Genomic DNA, 13,068 nt, shown 5'->3' with positions numbered 1-13,068 from the left:
TCCATGGCTGTGTACTATTGAAATATTTGTTCATTGTAATCAGTAGCATCTCTGAGGGAAAGGCTGAGCTAAGCTGGAGAGTACGGAGTTCAATGGCCTAGGACCTTGTGCTTGTCTCCCTGTCTCAAAGCAGAATTAAACAGGCTCATCAGGCCAGTGGAGTGTTTCCTTAGTGTGAGAGGAATCCTCACATGTCAAAGGGCTGCTGAATTAGCTCCTTCATCACACCCCACTGAATCCAAGTGCAGGGGGCATTTTCAGGGGCAAAGGGGCATGATGGGAACATGGGTGTCCCTCTGTTCATCAATCCTCAGATGTTGGAAACACCCTGGGGGGATCATTGGCAGCCAGCATAGAGCCAGGCTTCTCTAAACTATGCTAGGGACTGCACCAGCATAGAACCAGCCCCAAGCTCAGAGGATCATAAATGGCTCCTTTGTATCCCCCATCCTCAACCTACGCCCAGAGCTCACTGGATTGTATGCATTCATAGCAATCCTTTACTTTCCACTGATATAGTGTACTGTATGCTGTATGGTAGAACCTTTCAGAGTTCCGTGGGCCCTTAGTAAAGTCACAGAGTTTAAGGTCAGAAGGACCCACAAGATCACCTCATCTGACCTCCTATATATCACAGGCCACTAAACACCACCCAGCACTCACACTCCGAGCCCTGCAACCAGAATTAGTTGGAATTATTACAGTCTTCAGTGGACTGAACTATTGTTTGTCACAGGCAGAGAACAAGAGGGACTCAGGTTTCAATGCCCTGCAACGGCTGGGAATTGATTTAGATTTAATTAAGCAATTCATTCTAATAATGCCCCTGTGATGGTGGTTGGTAAATATTGTATCCACGTTACCGGTGAGTAATCTGATGTGCAGAGAAGTTAAGGCCCATATTTTCAAAAGTAGCCTCAGGGCTCCTCAGAACTTCAATGTCCCCCTCATGAGCCTTGGTCCCGATTTTCAGAGATGCCTCACTCCCACAGCTGCAATTAATCAAGGTCCCCCAAAATCCAAGGCACCGAAAATTAGTGGATAACCTGAACAAGTGGATTAGAGTTTGAAAGTGTTGGCCATAATGACTTGCCCAAAATCACCTAGCAAGGCATGCAAGAGCTAGGACCAGAACCCAGGAGTACTTACCTGTAGCCACTAAGTACATACCCTGCAAATGTCAGCAGAACACCAAAATATACAAAGAACCCATAGACAAAAGAATAAAATAAAGTTAGCAACAGCACTAACTTTTACAATGAAATACTACCTCTCTGTTCATATTTTTAAACAAAAATACACAGAAGGACTTTAGGATCTCACCAAGTCCTGTTGAAAGTTTTGCATATTTAATATTTTCAATTCTAGTCCAAAAGGTTTGTATTCTCTTCTCGTAACATAGCAAAGCACTACCAATGAGAAACTGTTTCTGTCTGTTGCCTTAAGAATATACAATATAGAAGCTGAAGTGCTCAGTAGTGTTAGTGAAGTAAGCGGGGGAAGTAATGGATGGAAACTTGTAGCTGGTATCTCTGAATGGGTAGAAACAAAGCTGCAGACAGAGTGCTAGGTGATATGGAGAATGGGAATCACAAGAGACCCGTCAGACTGCCTCCTCTGATGTGTCACAAGGGGCTAGATCAGACCGGAACCAAGTGGTGACAGAAGATAACACCATTCCATAAAGGCCAAACCTGCACTGAAAACTGACAGTATGGAACAGTGATCATGGAAACTATTAACTCATTCTGGTGAGTTTTTCCAGCCCCTTACACATATGGATTGGCAAAATATTCAAAGCAAAACATTTATCTGATGAAGTTAGCCCTTTTCCCTGAGCATGAATTATGTGGGTACAGACCTTGACTTCTACAGATTTATTCATTGGATTTATCCATTATTTGTAATTATTTATTGAACTCTTTAGTTCTGCAAATGTATTTTGTCCCAGGGGCTACCTGCAAACTATCCACTTGTCCGTAGCTTGGCCGCCATCTTTGCCCAATACACCAGAGATTGAACCAGGTACCTTCAAAGCTAAAAAGTATGAGCTGCTACAGCGTGAGCAAAAGAGCCAACCCTGGTAGCTGGGAGCTGTAACAGATTTATATCCTCAGCAGAGGAGGCACAGAGGGAGACGAGTAACACAGTCCACACCTGCCCACAGAGCATTAATACTCTTCGTTATTCATTAATTGTGGTGTATGAATGGGCACCGAAGTCACATGATATTGTTTCTGTTCCCTTATTGGTTGACTGGACATCTATAAATTGGGAAGAAGCCCTTGAGGTGTAAAACAGTGACTGATCCTGAACCACTAAAGTCACTGGGAGTTTTAATCCTAACTTTAAAGGGAACAAAACAAACGCATGGGATGAAATTTTCTTCTGTGCAGGGGGGTAGTGTTAGGCCCATGTATTACATAAATCCCACTTAAGCCTTATTATGTTGGTTAAGCAGGGTTTATTGATGGACAGACACTAGTATAGTTATTTATTAGTTAAATATTTTTGATTATATCGGCATCTAGAGGACAGGGCCATAGTAGATGCTGTACTAACATATAACAAAAAGATAGATGGTAAGCTTTCCTGGGCAGGGACTAATTCTCTGCACAGGAATACATTTCACTAACAGTGAATACTTTGTACTTCTTATTTATTTAGTATTTATTTATTGTATGATGATAGTGCCTGTTGGCCCCTGATTTGGGGTCTGGCTCTCATGCAAACATGAGTATTTGCACAACGAATAGACATTCCCCAAACTTCTGTGCAAACGAATTCCATGTTCAAAGTGAACAAGAAAGGCCACGAACACAATGACACTGAACACCTAGTCAGAATTTGAATAGATGTCTATGAATGTTGTTTCATTGCCATATTTTGCCTAGCACTATACAGAACTATCACTGAAGTTGGGCTACTGTTTTTCTATGGGTCACCTTCCAGAGGTGTTTATAAATAAGCTGTACAAGTTCACCTGGGTTTGAAATTAATGTGTGTGTTCTTAGAGCCCAACAGCTTTATTGTACTAAATGGAAAAAAAATAGATCTAGCAATTCTTCAGCAGTGGAACGAAAATAAATATGACACTAAAGTGGCCCTCATCAGAAGCTTTTTGAGCTTCACTTACTGAAAACAGCTTTATTCTAGTCCAAAAAAGTTACATTTTGTACAAATGTCCACCCTGCTCCTTTAGTGAATGTTTAGAAAGGAAAAAATGGAAATGGGTAAGTTATTGCTGTTAGAAAATAGCTCTTTTATGAAGGGAATAGTAATAAAAATTACTAAATACATAAACTTGTATCTCCTATAAGGACAATTCATGAAGTGCTATGATTTCACTGTAGCTGTAGATGTGTGATCCTAAAGGACATACAGGCTATTACTGTTCATACATACTGGGTAAAATCCTGGCCTCATGAAAGTCAATGCCAATGGCAGTGCAAAACTCCTATTGGCTTCACTTTCCTCCAGTGTGATCGTTCACCTTTCAGCACAACTCATTGCTTTCTCCCCTTTAGCCAGTTCCTTACCCACCTTACAATACAATACAATACTGATCCCCAGCTTCTCTAATTTAACTAATAATTTCTCATGTAATACCATGTCAAATGCCTTAATGAAATCCAGGTATATTAGATATACTACATTTCCCTTATCTGAAAAATCAGTATCTCCTAATGGAGCAATATACCTTTGTACTATGTTGCATTACATCCCCTTTTCTGTTTATCTCCATGAATTTAGTTATTCTTTCCTTCACAACTTATTCTAAAGCCTTCGATACTACTGAGGTCAGACCATAATTGCGTGGATCACTTTTTTCCCCTTTCTTAAATATAGGTTTGACATTAGCTCTTCTCCAGTTATATGGTGCTACCCCCAAATAGATAGATGTATTAAAAATCCTTGCTACTGAGCTAGCAATCTCATATGCCAGTTATTTCAGTATTCTGGGTTGGAAATTATCCAGTCCCCCCAATCTGAGTGCATTAAGCTCTTTAAGTTTTTCTTCCACCTCAGATGTGTTAATTTTCATTGACATACACTCATTTCCGTCAGCCGTCCTGCCTCATACCCATGTTCAATATTATTATCCTTACTGAAAAACAAGGCAAAGTATTCATTTAGTTTTGGGGCCATACCTAGATTATCTTTAAGTGTTCTCTCCCTTCAGCATCATGGCCATAGGATCTTTTCAAAGGCTCACGACTGCAGGCCTATACAATGGAAGAGAGTTGACCAAAATTGTACCAAGAACATAGAGGTGGTAATTAAACTAAAAATGAGTCATCAGGCAAGGAGGGAGGGATTTAAAAGGGCAACTAACAAGATAAAACAACGAGGAGTCCTTGTGGCACTTTAGAGAGACTAACAAATATATTTGGGCATAAGCTTTCGTGGGCTAAAACCACTTCATCAGATGCATGGAGTGGAACATACATTTGGGAGATATATGGTGTGTATTTATACCTCCCTACTGTATGTTCCACTCCATGCATCTGATTAAGGGGGTTCTAGCCCAGGAAAGCTTATGCCCATATAAATTTGTTAGTCTCTAAAGTGCCACAAGGACTCCTTGTTATTTTTGCTGATAGAGACTAACACAGTTGCCACTCTGAAACTAACAAGATGTTAATGGCCAAAATTTTCACAAGCAAGTAGTGACTTTTGGTGCCAGACTTGAGCCACCTTAAACGGGTCTAATTTTCAAGGAGTGGATGCTCAAAACTTTTTGAAAATCAAGTCCTTTTAAGGTATCTCAAGCTGAGCACCCAGAAACGGAGGTACCCAAAATCATTAAACATTTCTGAAAAGCTTGCCCATTTACTTTACCTCATTTCAGACATCTGGCTTGGATGTCGTATCATCTCTCTGCTGTATCTTCTTAGACTGCAGGCTCTTTGAGGCAGACAATGTCTGTTCATACGTGTTTGGAAAGCACCTAGCACACTGCAGATGCAACTGTAGTACAACTAAATATTAGTAATAATAATATTAATAATAACAACAACAACAGCCAGACTTCTATTACACATCAGCTGGCTCAGTTTTTTGGTTGGATGCCTGACCACTTTCCTAGTTTCCCATAGCACCGTGCCAAAGAAAAAGGATGTTGAAACATGATGCACTGCCATTGTTCCCTGGCTTTTCCAGCATACTAGGGGTGTGGGCTCAACGCAACTGGTGTGATCATGATGCCTCATGAGGATAAGAAGATTTCCATGAATCAGCTACACATCATGAAACTGACAGACATGCACAAAACATAGAATCATAGAATAGTAGGGTTGGAAGAGACCTCAGGAGGTCATCTAGTCCAATCCCCTGCTCAAAGCAGGACCAACACCCACTAAATCATCCCAGCCAGGGCTTTGTCAAGCCGGGCCTTAAAAACCTCTAAGGATGGAGATTCCACCACCTCCCTAGGTAACCCTATCCAGTGCTTCACCACCCTCCTAATGAAATAGTGTTTCCTAATATCCAACCTAGACCTCCCCCACTGCAACTTGAGACCACTGCTCCTTGTTCGGTCATCTGCCACCACTGAGAACAGCCAAGATCCATCCTCTTTGGAACCCCCCTTCAGATAGTTGAAGACTGCTATCAAATCTCCCCTCACTCTTCTCTTCTGTAGACTAAATAACCCCAGGCCTTTTTTCTTTTGTTTATTTTTGTTAATGCCTTTAACTTCAATGACTAATTACCACTTTGGATAAAAGGTGCCTTTGAGAAAGACTGAACAGCCTAGTTGTATCAATTAATGTGCAAGCACAATAACCACATTCTGAGACATCCGGAATTCTCACCAACAAACCCAGAGAAGACCAGCTAGACATGATGTTTTTATGATTAAATACATGCCTTCTCTATAGAGCATAATGAACACGAGCTTCACTGTTTGAAAATACCCGTCAGGTCAACATTTTCAAACTCAGGTCCCTAAAAGTAGGTATCCTCATCTATTTTTAATAAATGAGTTTAAATAAGTGGGCTGAGTTCCAGATGCGATGAGAACCCTCAGCTCCCACGACAATGCGGAAAAAGAAAGAGATTCTGAAAGAGAAAAAGATGACTTCTCAGTCAGGATTAGGCTCCAGGGACCAGATCTTTGGCTGTTAGTGGCAAGCCAATAGCCATTCCTAGGCTGATTTTATTCTGGGCTGAATTCTCTTCTAACTTGTGCCTGATGCCAACATCTCCAATGGGCTAATATTATAGCTGGCGATAGCTAGGGTGAATTGAATCATAGCCATATTCCCTTTTCTCTGGCCTCATCACATATGTCAGCAATGAGGAGATACTATGCCAAATCTGCACCACCAGATGATCTTTCTGAAGGGGTGTGATCCTTCCAAGGTTGGTGCGATGGGGTGTCCACCCCACAGACGATTGAAAGGGGTTAAGATGGCGAGGTCGGCCAATTAACTCCCCAGGCTGCACCTGGGGTAGGAGTTAAGGAGCAGGGGTTGATTAAATTCGGCCCAGCTGGCAGGAACAGGAGGGGCCTGTATAAAGCCCAGGAGTTGAGAGCAGAAGGGGGCTGCAGGAAGGCAGGCTGCAGTCACTCCATGAGAGGAGTGAAGTGTGTTGGGACTATAGAGGGTAGTCCACAGTTGCTTCCTGGTGGAGGAGGGAGGCTGGAAAACCCAAAGTGGAGGGAAGCCAGGAAGGTAGGAGAAGGCTCAGGGGAATAGCAGCAAGGAATAGCAGTGTAGTCCTTGGCTGCTGACTGGAGGACACCTGAGCTGGAGCCCAGAGTGAAGGGTGAGTCTGGGTTCACCTACTAGCCACTGGGGATGTGACAAATACCAGGCAGAGGACAGTGGACCGACTTGGGGCGATTTGCTCTGGGAAAGACTTTGATACACTCCCAGAAGGGGGAACCATGTAATGACCTGGCCAGAGGTCTGAGTCATGAAAAGGAGACTACGGTTCCAGGAGCAAGAGGGATAGCAGGATGAAAGGATGCTGGGAGACACGCCGCCAGAGGAGGGTGCAATGTTTGGCAGAGCTAATTCCCAGGATGGCCAGGAGGTGCTACCAGCAGTGAGTGGATCTCATGACAGCTGCGTATGCTGATTTTAGAACCTCTTTCTATCAGCTGTGTGGTGCAAAGTGACTGCAAAGCCATGATAAATCTGGCCCAAGTGTACAGAACTACGAAGGGCAAAGTGTAAACTTTTCAAAAGGATCCAAGTGACATAAAAGCCTAAATCTTAGTCTCATCGATTTTCATAGTTCCTAGGCCCAGATCCTCAAAGTTATTAGGCACCATTGAATTCAGTGGGAGTTGGGCGCTTAAATACCTTTGCGTATCTGGGCCTTAAGCTGCTTTTCAAAATTTACCCAAAGTGTCTCTGAACCACAATCTTTACCCATAAAAAACAAAATTCAGTGGAATTGTCCCCTTAATCTTTATGGACTATGTTTTAGACTGTATTGAGCCAATGGATAGTGAACTACATTACACTCAGAAAATACTTCCTATTTTTGTTACAATGGTCACAATTTAAGGAGAACAACCAGACAATTGTAACTCAGATTCCCTTCAGTAGAATAACCAGACTCAATAATACATTTAGTTCCTACAAATTTGGATCACAAGCAGCAGGTGAAAGTAAGACCTGGAGCAGCAGAAATAACTGAGGCCTTGTCTACACTATGGTGGGAGATCGATCTAAGTTATGCAACTTCAGCTACGTGAATAATGTAGCTGAAGTTAACGTACTTAGATCTACTTACTGTAGGGTCCACACTACGCTATGTCTATGGGAGACGCTCTCCCATCGACTCCCCTTGCACTTCTGTTTCAGGTGGAGTACAGGAGTCGACGGGAGAGTGATGTGCGTCGATTTAGCGGGTTTTCACTAGACCCGCTAAATCGACCGCCATTGATTGCCATGCATTGATCCCCTGGTAAGTGTAGACCAGCCCTACTACTGAATACAAAATACAGTAGTAATTATTCTAAACCAACATACGCAACTTTCCTTATTATTCTATTAACCTCTGTTTCAACCAGGCACTATTTAAACAATTACAGTAATACTTTGTACCTACCAATCTGCCCACTGTATTTATGCTTAAATCAACACAATGTATCAATACTCCAGCTGTTCCATTAATCACTACCATGCCATTAATAAAGGACCACTCCCTTTTCTTAGAATGAGTGCACAGACCCAATTTCAGTATGTAAAAGAAACACATGACTTATCCATCTGCTCCCTATTCTAATCCTACATGAATATTCTGCTAAATAGAATAAAATTCCTGTTGCTTTCACTATCAATTGAAATAACTATACAGAAATAAATAGTTGAAGATAATGAACCTAGCCCAGAGACTCATGAGCTCACATTTTAGGATTAAAAAAAGTTGTAATTTTATTATATAAAGGTTGCTAATGATCTGGATTCCAAAGAGATACTTCTATTTTATTTACTTTGAAAGCCACCTGTAATTTAAAGAAATTGATTCAAGCATATGAGGCCTAATTTTCCAAATTGCTCTGAACCTGCAACTCCATTTGAATTCAATCAGTGCTGTGAGTGACCAGCACCTCTCAAAAGGAGGCCGGTGTTGCTTATCCCACGATCTGTTACCGATCACTCCTGCAAAGTCAATTACCATGTTGTCCTAGCTTTAAAAGAAGTAACGAACTGACCAATCTGATTGCTATTTTATCCCACAGCCTCTGGATCTCATGTCACTGCTGTGGTTAACGTAACAAACAAGTCGGAATTGTGATAAAGGCAATGAGGTATAAAAGAAAGACAATGTTACTGGTTTAGCTGCATGTTAAAGCAGAAATGCTGAAACGGTTTGGCGAAATACTAGTCTGACAGCTTTATGATTCAGGAAGGTTTAGGAAAAAAAGGAAAGAAATGTTAGATACTAACATATCCTTTCAAAATGTCAAACAAATACTCAAAAACCAGGTAAACAGGAAAACTGCGGAAAATAATTATTCCCCATATGTCCCATTTTCTTTAATGCTTCATCAGCAAAGTAACTCAGTTGTCAACAGTTTAGTAGTATTGCTCATAGGCTTACCAGTGTTCCCTCTGAACCACCTCCCTAAATGTTCAACACCACCCATTTTCAGCCCAGGGGACTTAGCCTTTAACTGCGAGCAGACATGGAAAATCATCTTTCGAACTCATGTTAACTATTAAGTGTTTCCCCTGATATCTTCTGTCCACAATGGCCTTAATGCCACAAAAGCAAAAATATCCAGCAGATCCATCCTTCTGTTTTTAATACTGATATAAAGTGCGAGCAAGTGAAGCAGCGTGAAGGATTTACAAAGTCAATACACAAGCTTGAAAAATTCAGCACAGAGTCATCAGTCTAAGAGATAACTATGCTGTAACTAAAATTTTTTAAGTTGGCAATTCTGAAAAGTATTTAAGCACAAGCTTAAATCCAGCCTTATACAGCAAAGCATTTAAACAGAGGCTAAACTTTAGACATGTGCCTAAGTTTCATTACTTCACTAGGCCTTATGCATGCAGCTAAAGTTAAGCGTTGGAGGAAAGGTCCATCAATGGCTATTAGCCAAGATGGTCAGGGATGCAACCTCATGCTCTGGGTGTCCCTAGCCTCTGATTGCCAGAAGCTAAGAGTTGATGACAGGGGATAAATCACTCAATAATTGCCCTGTTCTGATCATTCCCTTTGAAACAGCTGGCACTGGCCACTGTCAGAAGACAGGATACTGGGCTAGATGGGCCGTTGATCTGATCCAGTATGTGTGTTCTTATCTGCTTAAGTGCTCTTCTCAGTATAGATGGACCTCTAAATCAGGGGCTAAGATGTCTGGCACTTATTTAAAAGCCAAGTGGCTGATGTTTACCACCTATGGGTCCTAAGAACATATGCAACTCTTACTCGCATGAGTCATCTAAACGTGAGCCACAATGGGATTTATTTTAGAGTAGCAGCCTGTTAGTCTGTATCTGCAAAAAGAAAAGGAGGACTTGTGGCACCTTAGAGACTAACAAATTTATTTATGTGAGTAACGATTGTAGGACTGGGCCCCTTTCCCTGTTGTCATTGCCTCTTTTTTTGACTGCAACAAACAAATGAAATTGTCAGAATGAATAAGCACCTAAGGCTATGTTAAGACATATACATTTTTAAAAAAACATTTTCTACTTAATGAGATTCTCTCAACTGTCATAAATTTTATGCCCATTTGTGCCCACTTTGCTTTAACTATCTGTGGGGTTTAGTCCTGAGATGTTTTAAGCATATTTTTGTTTGGATTTATTATCATTAAAAGGCATTGGATTGACAACCCTGATGCCTGATGTTTTCTGTTTATCCACTGAACAGCTACAGCAAGGCTTTCTCATGCTGCCTCCCAACGTAGCCAATCCCTGACTTGCAGTAAACGTCTCTAGGGGGCAAGAAGGTAACTTACATCACTTCTCCATTCATTTGTTGGCTTCTCTGAGGAGCGACTGGCTAACAAGGTGTTAATTAGTGGGGCAAAATTATCCATGTGCTGACTTTCTGCTAGGAACTAGATTGACACCATCAAACATCAGACAGTGGGGCCTCGCTCTGAAACCATAGCAACAGTCTCTTGATTTTAACAGGAGCCCCGGACCAATTTGCAGCTGTGGGAAAAGTGCAAACTGGACTAGGTGCAGACAGCAGTAGAGTTAGAACAAATCTGCTCCCTGGCAGCTGCCTATAGCTGAGTTAGCTCCTCTTCTGGGCAGCTATTGAGACCTCTGGCCACTATCAAGGGAGATACAAAAGCCTCTAATCTTGACTCTGACGCAGATTGTTTCTGTGGTTTTAGGGCAGCGCTGGGCTAACTACAGCCCGTGGGCCACATCCGGCCCGCGGGACCGTCCTGCCCAGCACTTGAGCTCCCGACCGGGGAGGCTAGCCCCTGGCCCCTCTCCCCCACAGTGACACCGCTGCGTGGCCAATGCTCTGGGCGGTGGGGCTGCATGCTCATGCAGGGCAGCGTGGCAGTGTGTGTGGCTCCGGCCGGGTGGCGCGGCTGCCAGATATGCTGCTCTGAGTAGCATGGTAAGGGGGCTGGGGCAAGGGGTCCTGGGGGGGCAATCAGGAGACAGGGAGCGGTTGGATAGGTGTGGGAGTCCCAGGAGGCCTGTCAGGGGGCAGTTGGTTGGGGGGGGGGGGTCAGGGGATGGGGAACGGGGGGATGGATAGGCATGGGAGTCCCAGGGGGTCTGTCAGGGGTCAGGGGTGTGGATAGGGGTCGGGGCAGTCAGGGGACAGGGAGCAAGAGGGGTTGGATAGGGGGTGGGGTCCCGGGGGGGTTGGATGGGGTGGAAGGTCCCGGGAGGGGGGCCGTCAGGGGACAAGGAGCAGGGGAGGTTGGATGGGTTGGGAGGTTCTGGGCGGGTGGGGGGGGCAGTCAGGGGGCGGGAAGTGGGAGGGGTCAGATGGGGGTTGGGGCCAGGCTGTTTGGGGAGGCCCTCCATGCAGTTTTGCAACCCCAGTGTGGCCCTTGCGCCAAAAAGTTTGCCCACCCCTGCTCCTCAAGTAATGGAGGCTTACTGGCAAAAATATCTGAAGTAAATTTCCAAATTCAACTGACAATTCAGGAAAATTGAATTTTAAATTAGCATGTGCAAGTGCTCACACTGGAAGTGTGCAAGTATTAGCATGTGTGCTTAGCCAGTTAGGGAACAGAACCAATATTATGTAGTTTATGTAGCCAATCACAACTAAGGAACACAACTCAAATTCCGAATGTTTGTGACCAGCCCATAGAGTGAAAACTTTAGAAAGGTATTCACTGAATAACTTTGAATAATATATTGGAAACAATAGTAATCTGCTGGTAAATATTCCATTTAATAATGGGCTCTTCAAACTAGCAGAGAAAGGTGTAAAATGAGTCAATTGCAGGAAATAGGATGCAAATTCAGACTGGAAATAAGTTGTACTTTTCTGATAGTGAGTGTCATTAATCACTGGAACAATTTACCAAGGGCCGTGGTGGATTCTCCATCACTGACCATTTTTAAATCAAGACTGGATATTTTTCTAAAAGAGTCACTCTAGGAATTATTTTGGGGAAGTTCTATGGCCTGTGTTATATGGGTCAGACTAAATTATCACAATGGACTCATATGGCCTTGGAATCTATGAACAGATAGATTAAATTTTTAGCTCAGTGTAGCAAAGCACCGAGTCACTGGCGTGGCGCCTCCTGCTGGTCATCCAGGAATTAGCTCAATTCCAGTCTCAGAGCACCTCCTGCTGGCCAGTGTCTTCCTATCAGTACCTGCATTCTGTAACTCTCCACTACTTGTAGCACTTCAGGCCCCGCACCCCTCCTGGACCCCAGTGCCCCTTACCTTGGGGTGCTGCCCCACTGCAGTGCCCCCACACTCCAGGTCTCCCAGGGGAACCCCAATCCCCTATACCCACCTTGCCTCAGTGGCTACTGCCAGTCATCGTCGAGCCCTTTCACTCAGCGGCAAACTGCAGTCTGAAACAGACACTCATCACTGGCAAGGGGGTTGGACCTGCTGCCTTTCTAGTCCCAGCTGCCTCCCTGCAGCCCTAGTACCTCCCCTGGCCTTTAGCAAGGCCTCACCCTGGGGACTTACCAAGCCAGAGCCCCTCAGCTCTGCCTGCCATTTCCCAGCCCTGCTCTGCCTCAGATAGCCTGCTTGCTGTCCCAGGCAGCCTGACCCTCTCTACTCCCCAGCTGGAGCAAGGGTCTCTTCTCCCACTCTCTCCTCCTGCCCTTTTATCAGGACCAGCTGTGCCCTAATTGGGTGCAGCCACACCTGTGGCTAACTACCCAGCCAGCCTCCCTTGGCTGCTTTTAACCCCTTTCTGACTGGAGCAGGGTGACTGCCCCGCTACACTCAGCACTAGAGTTATGTATGTAATACTCAGTTTTACAATGTCAAGAAGCTCCCAGCAGCAAGCTGACCAATGTTACTGCTGAAAACAACCAATAGAAGACTCAAAGCTTCCCATCTGAAAGCTCCATCTAGTCAAGTGTGCTGCGTGGTGGAGAAATACTTCCATTTTGGGATAAATATCAGAAGC

The 13,068-nt window shown here is 43.7% G+C and overlaps 1 long non-coding RNA gene across 2 annotated transcripts in view; it reads right to left on the bottom strand.

Annotated features, from left to right (window-relative positions):
• Positions 1 to 12,714, bottom strand: part of LOC122464217 — a 30,348-nt gene extending 17,634 nt beyond the window's left edge. The window contains exons 1-2 of one of the 2 annotated variants that reach the window (XR_006288156.1): positions 4,152 to 4,214; positions 1,150 to 1,171 (exon numbers count right to left, since the gene is read on the bottom strand). This is a non-coding gene — a long non-coding RNA (uncharacterized LOC122464217). Of the gene's footprint in view, positions 1 to 1,149; positions 1,172 to 4,151; positions 4,215 to 12,617 lie in introns of those variants that run through there. The other variant, XR_006288157.1, reaches the window with a different exon arrangement.
• Positions 12,715 to 13,068: the final 354 nt, after the last annotated feature.

This window comes from Chelonia mydas, chromosome 2 (genome assembly GCF_015237465.2).
Source record: "Chelonia mydas isolate rCheMyd1 chromosome 2, rCheMyd1.pri.v2, whole genome shotgun sequence".
Lineage (NCBI taxonomy): Eukaryota > Metazoa > Chordata > Testudines > Cheloniidae > Chelonia > Chelonia mydas.
The sequence above is the reverse complement of the archived record's forward strand: the minus strand, read 5'-3'. Positions and strand labels throughout refer to the sequence as shown.